The sequence below is a fragment of the Phyllobates terribilis genome, unplaced genomic scaffold (genome assembly GCF_046119375.1).
Source record: "Phyllobates terribilis strain yellow unplaced genomic scaffold, ASM4611937v1 Scaffold_65__1_contigs__length_7625178, whole genome shotgun sequence".
In the NCBI taxonomy this organism is placed as follows: domain Eukaryota; kingdom Metazoa; phylum Chordata; class Amphibia; order Anura; family Dendrobatidae; genus Phyllobates; species Phyllobates terribilis.
In genome coordinates this window covers 5,311,823-5,333,390 of record NW_027362825.1, presented here as the reverse complement: position 1 = coordinate 5,333,390, position 21,568 = coordinate 5,311,823, and the positions used below count along the sequence as shown (strand labels likewise).

At 40.8% G+C, this 21,568-nt stretch overlaps 5 non-coding genes across 5 annotated transcripts; all 5 read right to left on the bottom strand.

The window, feature by feature from the left end:
• Positions 1-9,520: 9,520 nt before the first annotated feature.
• TRNAR-CCU (transfer RNA arginine (anticodon CCU)) lies at positions 9,521-9,593 on the bottom strand. Its single transcript has one exon. It is a non-coding gene; the product is annotated as a tRNA-Arg (tRNA).
• Positions 9,594-10,164: 571 nt separating this feature from the next.
• Positions 10,165-10,247, bottom strand: TRNAL-CAG (transfer RNA leucine (anticodon CAG)). The gene has a single exon. It is a non-coding gene; the product is annotated as a tRNA-Leu (tRNA).
• Positions 10,248-12,322: 2,075 nt separating this feature from the next.
• TRNAF-GAA (transfer RNA phenylalanine (anticodon GAA)) lies at positions 12,323-12,395 on the bottom strand. The gene has a single exon. It is a non-coding gene; the product is annotated as a tRNA-Phe (tRNA).
• Positions 12,396-15,894: 3,499 nt separating this feature from the next.
• TRNAR-CCU (transfer RNA arginine (anticodon CCU)) lies at positions 15,895-15,967 on the bottom strand. The gene has a single exon. It is a non-coding gene; the product is annotated as a tRNA-Arg (tRNA).
• Positions 15,968-21,270: 5,303 nt separating this feature from the next.
• TRNAL-CAG (transfer RNA leucine (anticodon CAG)) lies at positions 21,271-21,353 on the bottom strand. The gene has a single exon. It is a non-coding gene; the product is annotated as a tRNA-Leu (tRNA).
• Positions 21,354-21,568: the final 215 nt, after the last annotated feature.

Sequence of the window (21,568 nt, the reverse complement as noted above, 5' to 3'; positions counted from 1 at the left end):
TGGTGGGCCCGTTTAACCCTTGCCGAAAAGCAGCCCTGGCTAAGAAAAGTGTGGGGGAAGGTTCCCGGACACTCTATAGCTGCTTTTTTAATGTGGATCGGCCATGCTTATGCATGTTATTTCTCAAACCGCATTACAGATCAAGCCATTGTCCAACTCTGTATTCAAGAAAATAAATGCGCAAAGAAAGATGTGTGTGTGTGTGTGTGTCAAAGCACCACCGACAAGGGCGAATTGATGTTGGACGGGCTGCCATTGCTTCTGCAACAAGCTTCATTACAGGACTTCCTGTGAGAAATGACATGCAGGCTAGATAGGGTTTCCCTCTATGCCGGTCCTTTCACCGAGCTAAAGACAACTGTCAGCAAAAAAAAGTTGTGGACTGGCTCCGTACCGTCCCTGGCCACATTCACCTGTCCACGTGTTTGTGGTTAGGTGGTCCTTCCCAGTAAGTGCACTGAGGAGGGCACGGGTAATGTTGTGGGACCCGTGTTTGTGGAAGGCGGAGGCGATACCGGGAAAAATAGTGGCGACTGGGGACCGAGTATGGACACTCGGCCGCCACCGGCCTGTGGGTCGGTGGCTGGCTGCCTGCTTACTTGTGCTTGCATTCCAAGGAATGGGGTAGGGACAACTGAACGCTGCAGTGGGACAAGTACGTGGATGGTGATTGTTGCAAGTCTGCAACGACAGGTGCATGGCGGGAGGCATCTTCGCATGCGCCAAGGATCACTTATTATAGGCACACTTTTAGGCAGTGACCTGGAAGTCAGAGATGCTTCCAGAGGTCTTCCCCATGCTGTTCCCATGTCTTTTCAGCACTGTATGCATGTGTCTGATGATGTGTCACACACCACATGGCCAGATAAGGTTGTAAAATGTTAAAATTACATTTCCTGGTGAATGCATTTGTCTTGGTTGAAAACAATGCAAAAGTGCAAAAACACATCAAAAACGCAACGTGTGAACATAGCCCAAGGTGTGGAGGAGTATTTTTGGTTTTGGTTATTTATTTTGCCTTCTATACAAGTCATTACCCTGGAAAGTATGTTCCTTAACATATTTACCAGGAAAATCCATTTTGGTTTCGTTTTTGTATGTGTTATTGTGAGTCCGTAAAAGTAGCGTAATACTCTGACAACGTTGTTAACAGCAGTGACCTGGGAGTCAGAAATGCTTCCAGGGGTCTTCCCCATGCTGTTCCCATGTCATTTGAGCACTGTTCCCATCGATTTGGGCAATTTTTAGGCCCTCTGCAGACCGCCAGGGGGAGCCGCCAGAAAAATGCTTGAGTTTCCCATAGACTGACATTCGGCTCGTTGCTCGGGTTGAGCACCCGAGTATTCCAATTTGCTCTACCCGAGCAACAAGTACCCGAGCATTTTAGTGCTCGCTCATCACTAAAAACTATACCTCTCGAAATATTCTACTTTTAGTGATCGATTTTGAGATTGCCGCCAATAGAGGACCCACAACTAATCAATAACAGGAGAGAAGCTGTACAATTTCTTGAAAAAAATATTGATGTCAGAAGTGGGAGTCGAACCCACGCCTCCAGGAGAGACTGCGACATGAATGCAGCGCCTTAGACCGCTCAGCTATCCTGACTTCCGCTGGTTATAGTAAATTAACTCTTTCTAAGCTAAGCAGCAGAAAGATGAGCATTACTTGTGATGAAAGGAAATATATCATGATTTATTTTATTTCAATATTCATTTCTAATTCCTTAGTGACGGAGCCAATTTTGAGCTTAGCGACCAAAGCCACATTTTTTAAAACTGACACGTGTCACTTTATGTGATAATAACACTGTAATGCTTAACATATCCCCGTGATTCTGAAAGTGTTTTTCCGTGACACATTGTACTTTACATTAACAGCAAATTGAGGTCAATATGTTTTTAGTTTTTCTTGTGAAAGTATCTAAAGTTTGCTGAAAATTTTTAAATGTTACCAATTTTTTTACTTTGACTGCTTATATCCTAAAATCAACTAGTCAGACAACCAAACAAGTTAATAAATAACATTTCCTAGTTGTCTACTTTATGTCAGCATCATTTCCCAAACCTCCTTTTATTTCGTTAGGATGTTAGAAAGGTTAAAATTTAGCAGCAAGATTTAATTTTCTTTTTAAGAAAATTTAAGAAAATTTCCAAGTTCTATTTTTTACAGACCTAGTCAGTTTTGAAGTGACTTTGAGGTCCTATATTTTGGAAAAACACCACTGGATTCACCCTAAGAACTTGTTCACACAATGCATTCCCAAACAAAAATGACACTGCAGTAAAACTGATGTGCTTTTACAATATTTTTTACGTTTACAGCAAAAAATGCATTGGAAACGCATCATGTGAACACAGTCTTGAACTTTATTTTTATGCCATTCAAATTAGTAAAGAAATTAAAAAAATATTTTTTTCTTTGCTGCAATACATATTCCTTATAACACAAAATACTAATAAAAAAACTCCAACAAAACTAGACATCTACGTATCAGAAAAAAATTAAAATAGGCATTTTAGCCTTTCATTAGAAAGAGTCATATACATTTCTGGATTTTTTATCAGTTTAGTTTTGATTTGGAAATAACAATTAGTAATGAAATGTTGCAGTTGTCACATTGTCCACTAGATGTCAGTATCAGGTGCACACATTACAGATTTGTAAACCATGATTGCCATTTTTAAAATTATGATATTAAGTGTCTTTATGATCTGTGAATTGTGGAGTCCTGGAAGAAAATCAATGCAATAGAAAATGTAAAATTATTCTTTAAAAAAATACCTCTCCATATGCCAAAACCCATGATCAAACCAGGGACCTTTAGATCTTCAGTCCAACGCTCTCCCAACTGAGCTATTTCAGCTGGTGATCAACTGTAAACTTCAACAGTGTAAACTGAGGTCTAAAAAAGTTTCAATAAAAGAAAATTATATTGTTATATCACCGCAGTTCTAAAAATTAATTTTCCTAGTGGAAAAATAGAAAAGTTCTAGCAGCATATTGACAATAACACAAGAGTGGAGAAGTCAGGGTAGAAATACAAACAATTTGTTACAAGACCTTTTTATTGTATTTAGAACAGACAAAATACTGCACTTTACTGTACAGAGAAACACCTTCACGAGGACTCGTCCCAAGGTCAGAACTGAGCAGTGTTTGCCCCTATTTTATTCCCACTGTTCCCCTGAGTTTACCGCTTTTTGCTCTTTGAAATTCCCCATCCTGTTCCTGAGATATGGGCATTTTTATTTAGCGATAATTTTTTAATGTCTTTTACCAAGGGGGCGTTGCTCGCAGGGTAAAAATGCATAGCAGCCTAAAGACACGCCCACAGAGAATCCTGTGAGCCACACCCCTTTGGCAAAGAACAGAAAAATATGCACTAACATAAAGATCCCAGATCTCTGGAATTGTATGACAGGTTCAAAAAAAAGGAATAATGAGGGGAGCAGCGGGAATAAAACAAGGGGCGAAAACTGGAAACTTTTGACCCGGTGATAGGTCATCTTTAATGGTTTTAAAAACAGCCATAAATCACAACTGCTAAATGATACACTGCACATGTACATGCTTTCTGGAAACAGGATGATCATCTAAGCTGGCACACATGATTTTTACATCATTTAGACGCCAATGTCCTCTCTCCCACAGAAGAAACCATTAGGGCACAATTCAGGATGGGGCTGGAACTTGGCCTGCTGCTAATTTTAAAATGAATCTGTCACCAGGTATTTTCTGTTATCTGAAAGCAGCATAATGTAGGGACAGAGATCATGATTCTGCAACGTTTCACTTGCTGGGCTGCTTGCTGTAGTTTTGATAAAATCCCTGTTTTATCTACTGCAGATCTAGCAGTTCTCTAATGCAGAGCTCTGTATAACCCCACCCACACCACTGATTGGCTGCTTTCTGTGTACACTGCATAGGCAGAAAGCTGCCAGTCAGTGGTTTGGGTCTGGTTATGCGAAGCAGAGAACTACATGTCATATAGTGATAATCTCCTGCTGATAAAACACTGATGTTATTGAAATTGCAACAATCTGCACAGTAAGTGATACATTACTGGAATCAGGGGCTCTTACACTACATCATTGTAGATGCTCTTACGAGCAGGGTCATCATTATTGTTGCTTTAACTGCTTCCCGACCGCCCACTGTATATAAACGTTGGCGCTGCCTGGGCTCTGTGCAGCGCCGACGTTTAAAAATGGTGGGTGGTTCCGCAGCGCTCAGGATCCCTTAGGTCCTTAAAACACTGCGGGTGCGGTGCAGAGCGATAGCTCTGACAGGGAACATCATCAGGACCTGATTGGATCAGGTCCCAATGATGTTAACCCTTTGCTATCTTCTATATGCCGCGATCTATAGTGATCGCGGCATATAGAAGATAGTGAGAGGAGAGGGGATCGTCTACTTACCTCTCTGACGACCCCTGATACCTTCCAGGACCTGCCGTTGTTATGGCAGCTGGAGGTCACATGACCGCCTCCAGATCTGCCATATATGGTGTCCTGCTAGGCTCAGCCTGCAAGCTGAGTCCAGCAGGAGACACAGTGTGAAACTGTCAGCAGTGGTCTAATACATTGTAATATATGTCTATTACATTACATGAGATCAGTGATCAGAAAAATAAAAATTAATGTCCCATAGAGGGACTAAGTAAAAATGTAAAAAAAAGGTCAAAAAATGTTTTCAAACTGTTAAAAAAAATCACAAAATAAATAAAAATAAATAAATAAAATATTAAACCGATAAATCCGTATATTTATGCAAAAACAAAAAAAAGTACACATATTTGGTATCGCCGCGTCCGAAACAACCTGATCTATAAAACTGTCACATTAATTAACTCCTTCTGTGCACACCGTAATAAAAATAAAAAAAAAACGGAGCAAAAAACTATGCTTTTTCATCATATCGCCAAACAAAAAGTGGAAAAAAATGCGATCAAAAAGCAAAATGGAAATAAAAATGGTACCGCTGAAAACATCATCTTGTCCCACAAAAAAAAGCCACCATACAGCTCCATCAGCCGAAAAATAAAAAAGTTATAGCTCAGAATAAAGCGATGCAAAAAAAATATTTTTTCTATAAAATTGTTTTATTGTGTAAAAGCGCCAAAACATAAAAAAATATACAGTAAGTGTAGTATCGGTGTAAACGTACTGACCCGAAGAATAATGCTGCCTTATCACTTTTACCACACGCAGAACGGCATAAAAAAAAACCCAAAAAACAATTCCTGAATTGTTTTTGGTTTTTGTTAAGTTTACCTCCCAAAAACGGAATAGAAAGCGATCAAAAAATGTCACGTACCCAAAAATGGTACCAATAAAAATGTCAACTCGTCCCGCAAAAAACAAGCTGTCACATGACTCTGTTGGCCGAAATATGGAAAAATTATAGCTCTCAAAATATGGCGATGCAAAAACTAGATTTTGCAAAAAATAGTGTCTTTTAGTGTGTGACAGCTGTCAGTCATAAAAACCCGATATAAATCTGGTATCGCTGTTAGCACACCGACCCGAAGAATAAAGTAATCTCATCACTTATACCGCACAAGGAACGACGTAAAAAATAAATAAAACCAATTCTTCACCTGCTACTGATTTGTTTATTATATCTCCCAATATGCTCACCACACATCTAGATAAGTTCCCCAAGGGGTCTAGTTTCCAAAATGGTGTCACTTGTGGGGGGTTTCCACTGTTTAGGCACATCAGGGGCTCCCCAAATGCAGCATGGCGTCCGCTAATTATTCAAGCAAATTTTACATTCAAAAAGTCAAATGGCGCTCCTTCCCTTCCAAACCCTGCCGTGCGCCCAAACAGTGGTTTGCCTCCACATATGGGGTATCGGCGTGTTCAGGAGAAATTGCACAACAAACTTCATGGTGCAATTTATCCTATTACCCTTATGATAATGCAAAATTAGGGGATGAAAAACATTTTTGTGGTAAAAATGTGAAAATTTTATTTTTACAGCTCAATATTATAAACTTCTGTGAAGCACCTTGAGGTTCAAGGTGCTCACCACATATCTAGATAAGTTCCCTAAGGGGTCTAGTTTCCAAAATAGTCTCACTTGTGGGGGGTTTCCACTGTTTAGGCACATCAGGAGCTCTCCAAATGCAACATGGCGTCTGCTAATTATTCAAACAAATTTTACATTCAAAAAGTCTAATGGCGCTCCTTCCCTTCCGAACCCTGCCGTGCGCCCAAACAGTGGTTTTCCCTCACATATGGGGTATCAACGCGCTCATAAGAAATTGCACAAAAAAATTTGGGGTCCATTTTTTCCTGTTACCCCTGCAAAAATAAAAAAAATTGGGTCTAAAGTAACATTTTTGTGAAAAAAGTTAAATGTTAATTTTTTTCTTCCACATTCCAAAAATTCCTGTGAAGCACCTGAAGGGTTAATAAAGTTCTTGAATGTGGTTTTGAGCACCTTGAGGGGTGCAGTTTTTATAATGGTTCACTTTTGGGTATTTTCTGTCATAAAGACCTCTCAAAGTGACTTCAAATATGATGTGGTCCCTAAAAAAATGTTTTGTAAATTTTGTTGGAAAAATGAGAAATTGCTGGTCAACTTTTAACCCTTATAGCTTCCCAACAAAAAAAACTTTTGGTTCCAAAATTGTGCTGCTGTAAAGTAGACATGTGGGAAATGTTATTTATTAACTATTTTGTGTGACATATCTCTCTGATTTAAGGGCATGAAAATTCAAAGTTTGAAAATTGCAAAATTTTCAAAATTTTTGCCAAATTTATGATTTTTTCACAAATAAACGCAAGTGATATCAAAGAAATTTTACCACTATCATGAAGTACAATATGTCACGAAAAAACAGTCTCAGAATCAGGGGAATCCATTGAAGCGTTTCAGAGTAATTACTTCATAAAGTGACAGTGGTCAGAATTGAAAAAATTGGCCCGGTCACGAAGGCAAAAACAGGCTCTGGCGCGAAGTGGTTAATTATTGTATTATCTTTAACTGTTGCTTATAACTGTTGTATATGAACCTCTGAATTGTAAAGTGCTCTGGAATATGTTGGCGTTATATAAAGAAAGAATATTATTATTACATCATGTTACTCTAAGATAAAAAAAAACTGCTGACTGATTCACTTTAAATTCTATAAAACCAACAAACAAGCAGCAGCCAGCTATGATACAGAATTCGCTGATGTCTTCATCCCTCAACAGATTTTTTTACAGTTTTGAAATCTGACACTCTGCCCAATCCCAGTATACCACTAGCAACCATTTCAGTGCGCCAAAAGCCAGCGATGGTCAATACCTAATTGACCTATTACAGTATGTACAGGTGCTTCTCACAAAATTAGAATATCATCAAAAAGTTAATTTATTTCAGTTCTTTAATACAAAAAGTGAAACTCGTATATTATATAGAGTCATTGCAAACAGAGTGATCTATTTCAAGTGTTTATTTCTGTTAATGTTGATGATTATGGCTTACAGCCAATGAAAACACAAAAGTCATTATCTCAGAAAATGAGAATAATTAACAAATAATACCAACAAAGGCTTCCTAGGTGTTTAAAAAAAAGTCCCTTAGTCTATTTCAGTAGGCTCCACAATCATGGGGCAGATTGCTGACTTGACAGATGTCCAGAACGTAGTCATTGACACACCCCACAAGGAGGGTAAGCCGCAAAAGGTCATTGCTAAAGAAGCTGGCTGTTCACAGAGGGCTGTATTCAAGCATATTAATGGAAAGTTGAGTGTAAGGAAAAAGTGTGGTAGAAAAAGGTGCACAAACAACCGGGATAACCGCAGCCTTGAAATGATTGTTTAGAAAAGACCATTCAAAAATTTGGGGGAGATTCACAAGGAGTGGACTGCTGCTGTAGTCATTGCTTCAAGAGCCACCACACACAGACGTATCCAGGACATGGGCTACAGGTGCCACATTCCTTGTGTCAAGCCACTCATGACCAATAGACAACGCCAGAAGCGTCTTACCTGGGCCAAGGAGAAAAAGACCTGGACTGTTGCTCAGTGGTCCAGCTTCACTGTCCACTGTCTCTGAAGAGAGGCAGCAGTGTAAGTGCAGGCCCCGCCCACTGCACTTGTTGCTCATTTGCATAACAATTAAACAGTACATTTCTCTAAAATGTAAACCTAGATTTTCAAAATAATGGTATTTCTGTGATCAGCATTACAGGGACTTTATAAAAATGTCATTAGTTTGGGGTGTAAAACCTGATGAGAGGTTCCCTTTAAGAGCAATATTCCAGATTTCAGTGTAATTATTTGCAGGGATCCAGGTAACATTAAGATGCTGTTTGGCAATAAACTGCTTTTGCTATTCCTTCCAGTGATTTTCCGATGTGTAAATTTATGAAAAGCAAAATGTCAGCACTAATGGGGCCAATGTCTCACTCACATGTCTTACTCTGGGTGCGAATGGAAACAGGATGAAATCTTCACCCATCAGAATTCTTTCTTTTGTTGCAAAGGGGAAGATTGAGGCCTGAATTGGAATCTGTGATGAAACCAATAAACTAGATTATTTTGGCTGGAATCATTTTGGATTTTTCCCAGTTCTGGAGAAGATCCATAGTAATCTGCAGATGGGAAAGCAAAGATAATCTATCTGATCTGCTGATGGGCTGCAGCGTTCACTTGACAAGCAAAGTAACCAGATCCCCAGGTAACACGGCGCTCGGAGAGAAGAAGTTGGGCTTGTTTGGGATTTACAGTTTTTACTTCTTTTATTCTGTATACCGAGAGCATTGAAAAGGGATTTTCCAGTAGTGGACAAACCCTTTGAGGGTATGTTCACACATTGCGTTTTTTGCTGCCTTTTTATTCTGCAGCAAAACCTGATCTCTTGCCAGGAGGTTTGTTCGGGATTTTTCTTGCTTTTTTGCTTTTTTTTTGGTGCGTTTTTTAACTGTCCTTTTGTCTCTTTTATGCATGTACATAAAGTTCAGTGAAAAAAAGTCTCATTCTGGTTTTGACACAAAAAATGCTGAAAAAACACTGAAAACCCTGACACCTGCGTTTTTGGTGCGTTTTTTCAGCATTTTTTTCATCACCCATTATTTCCAATGGGTGAAAAATTGCTGAAAAAAACACTGAAAGAAGTGACATGCTATATTTTGCAAAAAACCCAACCAAGGCACAAAATCCTGATAAAAAAAACATGATATGAGCATGAGATTTCTGGAATCTCATAGACTTTGCTGGTACTGTAAAACGCAACTGAAAATTTGCATAAAGAAATGCATCAAAAAACGTTGAAAAAAACATGATGTGTGAACATAGCTCCAAACCGCTGGACCTTCCCGCCTTACGTTTTCTTCCAAGATATTAACTCTTTGTAGAAGAGTCGATAATACAATCAGCAATACCTGAATTTATAGTAGATAAAGGACAATCACTGGTAAAATTCAAGAAAGTTGCTCTTAGTGCAAACATTACCCTTAACATAATGGAGACAATAAAGAAATGTAGGAAGAAAAAAAATATTGGAGAAAAAGCTTATGAAGCACCCCAGATGGGACTCAAACCCACAATCCCTGGCTTAGGAGGCCAGTGCCTTATCCATTAGGCCACTGGGGCTTAGTGGGGGCTGATTGCTCACATTACCTGGACTTTTTTCACATTTCATAAATCAGTGGAAATGTTTTTTAGCTGATGTTCCTTTATTCTTTTAATACCACACAGGGATTGGTTTATTTTGTTTGCAGTAATGTAGTAAAGCTCTGTATATCTATATTCCCGTATATACAGGTGTTAGTGCTCACATAACTGCGCTGTAAAGTAAGGAATGTGATCAGACAGGTCGTCACTGATTGTCGATACGATATGGGGTCGGATCACAGAATAGATAGGATTAGGCTTCATCATATTCTCATTACGATATACCATATCAATGGCAGGGATTGGGTTAAAGGTGTTGTCTCACAAATAAATGTTTGTTTAATTCTCGATTCCTTAGATGTCCCTTTAAGAAATCATTGTAGGCTGAAATTAGTTAAAAGAAGCTTAGGGAGAAGAGCAGAAAGTCCGTGGCTCAATGCTGCGTTACCATATAAATTCTATATAAGATTTCAGTGTTATTATGTGTTCTAACATGTACTAATCAATTACAGGAGAGAAGCTGTACAATGTCAGGAAGGAAAAGAACTGATGTCAGAAGTGGGATTCGAACCCACGCCTCCAGAGGAGACAGCGACCTGAACGCAGCACCTTAGACCGCTCGGCCATCCTGACTGCTGCTAAATGCTGTGAATTAACTGTTTCCAAACCAGTCAGCTACAAGCTGATTAGTGTTTATCATGAATGGAAATGTAGCATAATTTATTTTTATTATTGATCTTTAACCCCTTAGTGACAGAGCCACTTTTGAGATTAACGACCAAGCTCATTTTTTTCAATCTGACAAGTGTCACTCTTTGTGTTAATAATTCTGGAACGCTACAACATATCTTAATAATTTTGAAAGCGTTTATTTGTGACATATTGTCCTTTATGTTAGCGGTAAATTTAAGTCGATATGTTTTTAGCTTTTTTTGTGAAAATATCTAAAGTTTGCTGAAAAGTTTGAGTAATTTGTCATTTTCAAACTTTGAATGCTTATATCCTTAACCCCTTTACAGCCTGGGGCATAATAGTATGCACCAGACTGTCACCCCCCGTTCAGCGTGGGCTCCGGTGGTGAGCCCACACTGAACCAGGCACATGTCAGCTGATTTTTACAGCTGACATGTGCCCGCAACAGCCGCGGGTGGAATCGCGATCCACCACAGCTGTTAAAATGTTAAATGCCGCTGTCAAACTCTGACAGCGGCATTTAACAGCGCCGCGCTGGAAGTGCGTTACTTACCCCGCCCATCGGTGACTCCTTCACGTGATCGCAGGTCACTGATGGGTGGGCATGACAACCCTGGGTCTGCAGCAGACCCCAGAGGTTGTCATGTACTGATCGCTATGAGCGCCACCTAGTGGTTGGTGCTCATAAGCACAGGAGCATTTCTGCTACATAGAGGTGATCTGTTCATCACCTCTATGTAGCAGAGACGATCGGACAGTTGCTGCTTCTAGTATCCTATGGAGACTATAGAAGTATGCAAAAAGTAAAAAAAAATGTTTTTAAAAATATTAAAAGAATAAAAAATATATAAAAGTTTAAATCACCCCCCTTTCACGCCATTCAAAATAAAATAATAATAAAAAAACACATACACATATTTGGTATCGCTGCGTCCAGAATCACCCGATCTATCAATATAAAAAAAGAATTAATCCGATCGGTAAACGGTGTAACGAGAAAAAAATTCTTGAAGATTGAAGATGAAACGGGGCTGGGTCTTTCAGCATGACAATGATCCCAAGCACACCGCCAAGGTAATGAAGTGGCTTTGTAAGAAGCATTTCAAGGTCCTGGAGTGGTCTAGCTAGTCTCCAGATCTAAACCCTATAGAAAACCTTTGGAGGGAGTTGAAAGTCCGTGTTGCCCAGCGACAGCCCCAAAACATCACTGTTCTAGAGGAGATCTGCATGGAAGAATGGGCCAACATACCAGCAACAGTGTGTGCCAACCTTGTGAAGACTTACAGAAAATGTTTGACCTCTGTCATTGCCAACAAAGGATATATAACAAAGTATTGAGAAGAACTTTTGTAATTGACCAAATGCTTATTTTCCACCAAAATGTGAAAAAAAAATTCTTTCCAAATCAGACAATGTGATTTTCAGGATTTGATTTCCCATTTTGTCTCTCATAGTTGAGGTCTACCTATGATGGCAATTACAGGCCTCTCTCATCTTTTTAAGTGGGAGAACTTGCACAATTGGTGGCTGACTAAATACTTTTTTACCCACTGTATTTGTCTACTTTATGTCAGCATCATTTCCCAAACCTCCTTTTATTTCGTTTGGATGTTAGAAAAGTTAAAATTTAGCAGCAAGATTTAATTTTTTTTTTAAGAAAATTTAAGAAAATTTCCAAGTCCTATTTTTTACAGACCTAGTCAGTTTTGAAGTGACTTTGAGGGTCCTATATTTTGGAAAAACACCACTGGATTCACCCTAAGAACTTGTTCACCCAATACATTCCCAAACAAAAATGACAATGCAGTAAACTGATGCGTTTTTACTATATTTTTTAATTTTGCAAAAAAGAAAATGCATTGGGAACGCATCATGTGAACACAGTCTTGAACTTTATTTTTATGCTATTCAAATTAGTAAAGAAATTAAAAAATGTTTTTTTCATTGCTTCAAAATTTATTTATTTATATGCAGAAGAATATGTAAAAATATTCTTTAAAAGATGCTTTTCCTCTTGCCGAAACCCGGGATCGAACCAGGGACCTTTAGATCTTCAGTCTAACGCTCTCCCAACTGAGCTATTTTGGCTGGTGATGAGCTGTAAACTTCAACAGTGTAAACTGAGGTCTAAAAAAGTTTCAATAAAAGAAAATTATATTTTTATATCACCGGCAGTTCTAAGGCTGTGTGCCCACGATGCGTTTTTTAAGCATTTCCGCAGCGGCAAAAACGCTGCAGAAATGCTTAACAAACGCTTGGTAGAAGGTCTGCCATGTTCCCCAATGATAATCCGCATGTGCTGTGCACATGCTGCAGAAGTTTCCACTGCGGATTATCATTGCGGAAAAAAACGCAGCACTACCAATTATTTTGCGGAAGCGCTGCGTTTTCGCCGCCATTGACTTGCATTAGATTGCATGGATTACGCATCACTGTATATGTAGATGCGCATTCCATGCTTTCTAATGTGCGGATGGTACCCGGGTGTAGAGGAGAGGAGACTCTCCTCCGGACCTGGGTACCATAGAAAACTGTAAAAAAAAAGAATAAAATAAAAAATAAATATTTACTTACCTTCTGGCGGCCCGCGCTGCGCTCCTCCTCGCATGCTGGCAGTTCGCGATGGACTGAAGGACCTGCGCTGACGTCATAGTCATGTGACGGGTCACGCGACGCTGAAGTCGGCAGGTCCTTTAGTCTACCGCTGCCGGCAAGGGAGAACGGAGGGAAGCAAGACACCGGGGGCCATTAGAGGGTAAGTATATATATATTTTTTTATTTTTTACCATTCTTTCGGTCACAGTATATAAATCCATGCCGGTTGCATGGATTTATATAGTGTGACCAAGCTGTCAAGCACTTTCCAAGGGATGCTAAAATCGCTTGGAAAGTGCTTGTCAACCCGCATGTGGAAATACAAGTGAAGAACGCTTCACATCCGCATGTCCCTGGCAGGAAAAACGCATATACAATCCGCATGTACAATCCGCATGTACAATCCGCATGTACAATCCACATGTACAATCCGCATGTACAATCCACATGTACAATCCGCATGTACAATCCGCATGTACAATCCGCATGTACAATCCGCATGTACAATCCACATATACAATCCGCATGTACAATCCGCATGTACAATCCGCATGTACAATCCGCATGTACAATCCACATATACAATCGACATGTACAATCCGCATGTACAATCCGCATGTGCAATCCGCATGTACAATCCGCATGTACAATCCGCATGTACAATCCGCATGTACAATCCGCATGTACAATCCGCATGTACAATCCGCATGTACAATCCACATGTACAATCCGCATGCGTTTTTTTCTGCCAGGGAGATGCAGAAATGGTCAGGAAAAATCCTGAGCATTTCTGCATCGTGGGCACATAGCCTTAACATTAATTTTCCTAGTGGAAATATAGAAAGTTCTAGCAGCATATTGACCATTATACAAGCGTGGAGAAGTCAGGGTAGAAATACCCACAATTTGTTATAAGACCTTTTTATTGTATTTAGAACAGACCAAATACTGCACTTTACTGTACAGAGAAACGCCTTCACGAGGACCCGTCCCAAGGTCAGAACTGACCAGTGTTTGCCCCTATTTTATTCCCATTGTTCCCCTGAGTTTACCACTTTTTGCTCTTTGAAATTCACCATCCAGTTCCTGAGATATGGGCATTTTTATTTAGCGATAATTTTTTATGTCTTTTATCAAGGGGGCGTTGCTCGCAGGGTAATAACGCAGAGCAGCCTAAAGACACACCCACAGAGAATCCTGTGAGCCACACCCCTTTGCCAAAGAACAGAAAAATTTGTACTAAACGTAAAGATCCCAGATCTCTGGAATTGTATGACAGATTAAAATAAAGGAATAATGAGAGGAGCAGCAGGAATAAAACAAGGGGCAAAAACTGAAAACTTTTGACCCGGTGATAGGTCATCTTTAATGATTTTAAAAACAGCCATAAATCACAACTGCTAAATGATACACTGCACATGTACATGCTTTCTGGAAACAGGGTGATCATCTAGGCTGGAGCACATGATTTTTACATCATTTAGACGCCAATGTCCTCCCTTCCACAGAGGAAACCATTAGCGCTCAATTCAGGAAGGGGCTGGAACTTGGCCTGCGGCTAATTTTAAATGGAATCTGTCACCAGGTATTTGCTGTTATCTGAGAGCAGCATAATGTAGGGACAGAGATCCTGATTCAACAACGTTTCACTTGCTGGGCTGCTTGCTGTAGTTTTGATAAAATCCCTGTTTTATCTGCTGCAGATTTAGCAGTGCTCTGAATGCTGAGCTTTGTATAACTCTGCCCACACCACTGATTGACAGCTTTTGTGTACACTGCATAGGCAGAAAGCTGCCCATCAGCAGTTTGGGTGTGGTTACACAGAGCAGGAGAACTACATGTGCTATTGTGATAATCTGCTGATAAAACCCTGATTTTATTGAAATTGCAAAAGCTGCACAGTAAGTGATACATTGCTGGAATCAGGGGTTCTTACCCTATATCATTGTAGATTTTAAGCTCTTACGAGCTGGGTCGTCAGTTTTTTTGCCTTAATTATTGTATTATCTCTAACTGTTACTTATGACTGTTGTATATGAACCTCTGAATTGTAAGGACCGATCCAGATTCACTGTCCTTTCCAGAGGAGGTTTTATCTTTCATGATTGGGCTGAGTTACTGCAATCAAATTGACATTACTCCTAAGAATAATATACTACTTACACTCCCGCTGCCAGTCTTGTTACAGTGATTGGCAGGTCACTATTTATTCAGTAACCTGCCTCTTCCTCCCGAGATCCAGTGCCATCATTCCCCATGGTAGAGAATAGGGAAGAGCAGCAGCAGTGTAAGTGCAGGCCCCGCCCACTGCACTTGCGGCTCATTTGCATAACAATGAAACAGTGCATTTCTCTAAAATGTAAACCCAGATTTTCAAAATAATAGCATGGCTATAATCAGTATTACAGGGGCTTTATATAGGGGGCTTTATCAGAATTCTTTCTTTTGTTGCAAAGGGGAAAATTGAGGCCTGAATTGGAAATCTGTGATGAAATCAAAAAACTAGATTATTTTGTCTGTGATAATTTTGGATTTTTCCCAGTTCTGGAGACGATCCATAGTAATCTGCAGATGGGAAAGCAAAGATAATCTACCTGATCTGCTGATGGGCTGCAGCGTTCACTTGACAAGCAAAGTAACCAGATCCCCAGGTAACACGGCGCTCGGAGAGAAGAAGTTGTGCTTGTTTGGGATTTACATCTTCTTCTTCTTTTATTCTGTATACTGGGAGCATTGAAAGGGATTTTCCAGTAGCGGATGACAACTATAAAACCGCTGGACCTTCTCGCCTTACATTTTCTACCACGATATTAACTCTTTGTAGAAGAGTCGATAATACAATCAGCAATACCTGAATTTATAGTAGATAAAGGACAATCACTGGAAAAATTCAAGAAAGTTACTTTTATTTAATACAAACATTACCCATAACGTAATGGAGACCATAAAGAAATATAGGAAGAAAAAAATGTTGGAGAGAAAGTTTATGAAGCACCCCAGATGGGACTCGAACCCACAATCCCTGGCTTAGGAGGCCAGTGCCTTATCCATTAGGCCACTGGGGCTTAGTGGGGGCTGATTGCTCACATTACCTGGACTTTTTTCTATTTCATAAATCAGTGAAAATATTTAAAAGCAGAAACCCGGCCGGCTGCTGCTTCTAAGAAGGCGAGATTGAATTCTCTGAAAAAAGTAGATGGAAAAGGGAAGGAAATGATAATAAATTCCATCACATTTGGGGCAAATGCTCTCATTAAAACGAATATCGTGAAAAAAACATGAAGGAAAAGTATTTGAAACAAAAACTACATTGTGACTCTGAAACACTGCAGCATTTCAGAGAAAAACCTAATATAAGGGCTCTTGCACACAAATGATTTTCTTGGACGAGTTCTATCTGTGGTTTTCACTGATTGCTCTCGTGCGTATGATATTCTATGGGGCTGTGCACATGTTCAATTTTTTCGCCAGACTGAGTAGTCCACTGAAAAAATCTGAGATATGTCCAATTTTCATTCGAGTACAGGTCCATGAAAGAAATCAGATCGCACTCAGATGACATCTGAGTGTGCTTCAATTTTCAGGGACTGAGAGAGTGGAGAAAACGATCAAAGTCTGAATCTGAACAATAGGACTGTTTTTCTCAGATGTAGAGAAAATGGTCCTGTGACCCTACCCTAAAAGTCAGCCGGGGGCCAGGATTCATGAGTGACTAGTAGAAAAGGTTGGTCCCTGCAGCTCCTCCCGCCCGCTGCTCTGGAATGATATGTCTCTCTCAGTGTGTGTATATAGGGAGAGACCTGTCAGTCATTGTCAGCGGATGAGGGGAAGCGACCAGGAACCGAGCTGCAAAGGAGACTGGTAGGAAAGGTCGTTCAGGTTCCCTTTAGACTACATTACTCACAAATACATTATACTTATGAATTGTTAGGTACTTAGCACACAAATTGGCCAATTCATGTGTGCTCATTAGATATGAAAAGGTGATCTATCTTTGAGGTGCTGTCACTAACTTAGACCTCAGGTAGGAGAGCAATACGACACTTAATAATCACAAGCAGTAGTGTAGCTACCGCGGGGGCAGGGTGGGACGGTTGCCCCGGGCCCCACACTCTGAGGGGGCCCACCCGGAGCTACACTATTGTAACTGTAGCGGCGTGAGCAGCACGCCGCTACAGTTACACTCTGGACAGAGCAAGGAGACTCGATGTCCCTGCATTGCCTGGCGGCCGCTATGGGGCCCTTGAGCAGGAGGGGGGCCCCCGGTGCCAGCATCGGGCCCCCCCACCATTCACCGCAACCGCGAGCTCCCTCTCCCATTAGTTCCCATAGCTTCCTCTGTGTCTGACGTCACTGATGTCATCACTTGGCACCCGGCCCCCTGAGCTGAAGATGTGTGCGGGCCGGGTGCTCAGAGCTGCGGGGGAACTAGGAGGAGAAAGAGGTGAGTATTGTGCTTATTTATTTTTTCTTATGGGGGGATTATGCTACAGACAGCCTAAGGGGGTGGGGGATTATGCTACAGACTGCCTATGGGAGATGGGGTGGGATTATGCTACAGACTGCCTATGGGGGGCTGGGAGGATTATGCTACAGACTGCCTATGGGGGGTGGGGGTATTATGCTACAGACTGCCTATGGGGGGGATTATCCTACAGACTCTGCCTATGGGGAGTGCATTATGCAGTGGTGGGCAAAAGTATTGGCACCCCTGCAATTCTGTCAGATAATACTCAGTTTCTTCCTGACAATGATTGCAATCCCAAATTCTTTGGTATTATTATCTTCATTTAATTTGCTTGCAAGGAAAAAAACACAAAAGAGAATGAAGCAAAAATCAAATCATTGACCATTACACACAAAATTCCAAAAATGGGCCAGACAAAAGTATTGGCACCCTCAGCCTAATACTTGGTTGCACAACCTTTAGCCAATATAACTGCGAACAACCGCTTCCGGTAACCATCAATGAGTTTCTTACAATGCTCTGCTGGAATTGTAGACCATTCTTCTTTGGTAAACTGCTCCAGGTCCCTGATATTTGAAGGGTGCCTTCTCCAAACTGCCATTTTGAGATCTCTCCACAGGTGTTCTATGGGATTCAGGTCTGGACTCATTGCTAGCCACCTTAGAAGTCTCCAGTGCTTTCTCTCAAACCATTTTATAGTGCTTTTGGAAGTGTGTTTTGGGTCATTGTCCTGCTGGAAGACCCATGACCTCTGAGGGAGACCCAGCTTTCTCACACTGGGCCCTACATTATGCTGCAAAATTTGTTGGTGGTCTTCAGACTTCATAATGCCATGCACACGGTCAAGCAGTCCAGTGCCAGAGGCAGCAAAGCAACCCCAAAACATCAGGGAACATCCGCCATGTTTGACTGTAGGGACCGTGTTCTTTTCTTTGAATGCCTCTTTTTTTTTCCTGTACACTCTATGTTGATGCTTTTTCCCAAAAAGCTCGACTTTTGTCTCATCCGACCAGAGAACATTCTTCCAAAACATTTTAGTTTTCTCAGGTAAGTTTTGGCAAACTCCAGCCTGGCTTTTTTATGTCTCGGGGTAAGAAGTGGGGTCTTCCTGGGTATCCTACCATACAGTCCCTTTTCATTCAGATGCCGACGGATAGTACGGGTTGACACTGTTGTACCCTCAGACTGCAGGGCAGCTTGAACTTGTTGGGATGTTAGTCGAGGTTCTTTATCCACCATCCGCACAATCTTGCATTGAAATCTCTCGGCAATTTTTCTTTTCCGTCCACATCTAGGGAGGTTAGCTACAGTGCCATGGGCTTTAAACTTCTTGATGACACTGCGCACGGAAGACACAGGAACATTCAGGTCTTTGGAGATGGAATTGTAGCCTTGAGATTGCTCATGCTTCCTCACAATTTGGTTTCTCAAGTCCTCAGACAGTTCTTTGGTCTTCTTTCTTTTCTCCATGCTCAATGTCGTACACACAAGGACACAGGACAGAGGTTGAGTCAACTTTAATCCATGTTAACTGTCTGCAAGTGTGATTTAGTTAATGCCAACACCTGTTAGGTGCCACAGGTAAGTTACAGGTGCTATTAATTACACGAATTAGAGAAGCATCACATGATTTTTCAAACAGTGCCAATACTTTTGTCCACCCCCTTTTTTAGGTTTGGTGTGGAATTATATCCAATTTGGCTTTAGGACAATTCTTTTTGTGTTTTTTCATTGAAGACAAATTAAATGAAGATAATAATACCAAAGAATTTGTGATTGCAATCATTTTCAGAAAGAAACTGAGTATTATCTGACAGAATTGCAGGGGTGCCAATACTTTTGGCCACCACTGTACTATATTGAGGACTATCTGGCGCATTATACTATATGAAGGCTATTTGTACAGTGTGGGGATTACAGTTAGGGTCATACCGTGTGGGAGATTATGTGGGGTCTTTGCACAGTGTAGGGGCCATCATATGTGTGGGCGATAATGTGGGGTCATTTGTATAGTGTAGGGGCCATCATAAAATGTGGGAGATAATGTGGGGTATTTGTGCAGTGTGAGGGCCATCATACAGTGTGGGAGATAATGTGGTATCTTTGCACATTGTGGGGGCCATCATACAGTGTGGGAGATAATGTGCGGTCTTTCCACAGTGTGGGGGCCATCATACAGTGTGGGAGATAATGTGGCGTCTTTGCACAGTGTGGGGTCCATCATACAGTGTTGGAGACATCAGTTTGGAGGCTACTAAGGGGTCAGTATACTGTGTGTTGGGTACTATACAGTGAGGGGGCATTATACTATGTATAGGAGAGCATCATACTGTGTATAGGGAGCTGTATATAGGGGGAGACTCAGTACATTATTAAATGTTAAGTGGGCACTTATCGTTATAGGGGAACTCAGGTTATTGTGACTGTCAGAGGGGCACACAGAGGGCATTATTACTTTCTAAGGGGCAAAATTTGGTCACTGTTTTCTAAGGCACTTGCACATGGCATTACTATATTCTAGAGGGTTGTTTTACTATCTTGAGAGCACACAGAAGGTGCAGTAATATGGACACGTACAGCAACAGAGGCTCAGTATTGGGGTATCAGCAGGAAGAGGTGTTTGTGCAGGTTGGGACTAGATGGGGACGGGGCCTGAAATGTAAGGAGTCAAATGTGTCTTTGTTGTGATCTCTGCAGACCTGAGAGTCTGAGTCCTGGATGGAGAAGTCGTTGTGTCAGTCTGGGCCAGATGGAAAAGACGGGAAAAGTGAACAATTTAATCAGAAAGAACGTCAGCTGTAAGTTACTACATATAACAGTGCTGTGATCTCTTATATATTCTGCAGGACTGGAATCTAGCAATATGTCACCATATGGCGGTAATAGCAGTGCTGGTCTTTGTATAGAGATTATTTTCAGTAACAGTGCTGTCATCTGCTGAGGTTCTCCTACATCCACTATCTGGGTGCACCACTATTTTTGTAATCAGGGTTACCTGGTTAGGGGCCCACTCAGAAGTTTTGCCCACACTGAACCAAAGCCCTAGATACGCCTCTGATCACAAGCTATAAAAATGTTGATATTCGTTTACAAGTCTGTAACCTACATGTGGTATAGATATCTGGGCTCAGACTGGCCCACCGGTCAACAAGGAATCCTCGGGTGGGCCCCCAGTGTGCCCCTGAGCCTTAGGCATAACGATAGTAATTGTGTCCTACGTCACCACTGCCACCCTTTTGTATTTTACAGTTGTTCCTCCACTATAGCGAGGAAAAGGCCAAAAAGATATTTGCATATAGCTGTTGTGTGACCCCTAGAGTCAGTTCCACCTGTGTACACCAAAGATCCTAGTCTGACCATACTGATCTCTAGTGGCCAATGTGACAACTGCAATTTTTCTTTACAAATTGTTTTGTTTTTTTAGCTGATGTTCCTTTATTCTTTTAATACCACACAGGGATTGGTTTATTTTGTTTGCAGTAATGTAGTAAACCTCTGTATATCTATATTCCCGTATATACAGGTGTTAGTGCTCACATAACTGCGCTGTAAAGTAAGGAATGTGATCAGACAGGTCGTCACTGATTGTCGACACGATATGGGGTCGGATCACAGAATAGATATGATTAGGCTTCATCATATTCTCATTACGATATACAACGGCAGGGAAAGGGTTGAAGGTGTTGTCACACAAATAAACATTTATCCAATTCTTGATTCCTTAGATGTCCCTTTAAGAAATCATTGTAGGCTGAAATTAGTAAAACAGCTGAAGTCCGTGACTCAATGCTGCGTTACCATATAAATTCTATATAAGATTTCAGTGTTATTATGTGTTCTAACATGTACTAATCAATTACAGGAGAGAAGCTGTACAATGTCAGGAAGGAAAAGAACTGATGTCAGATGTGGGATTCGAACCCACTCCTCCAGAGGAGACTGCGACCTGAACGCAGCGCCTTAGACCACTCGGCTATCCTGACTTCTGCTGGTTTAAGTAAATTAACACTTTCTAAGCTAAGCAGTAGAAAGATGAGCATTACTTGTGATGAAAGGAAATATATCATGATTTATTTTATTTCAATATGCATTTTTAATTCCTTAGTGACGGAGCCAATTTTGAGCTTAACGACCAAAGCCACATTTTTAAAAACTGACACGTGTCACTTTATGTGATAATAACACTGTAATGCTTAAC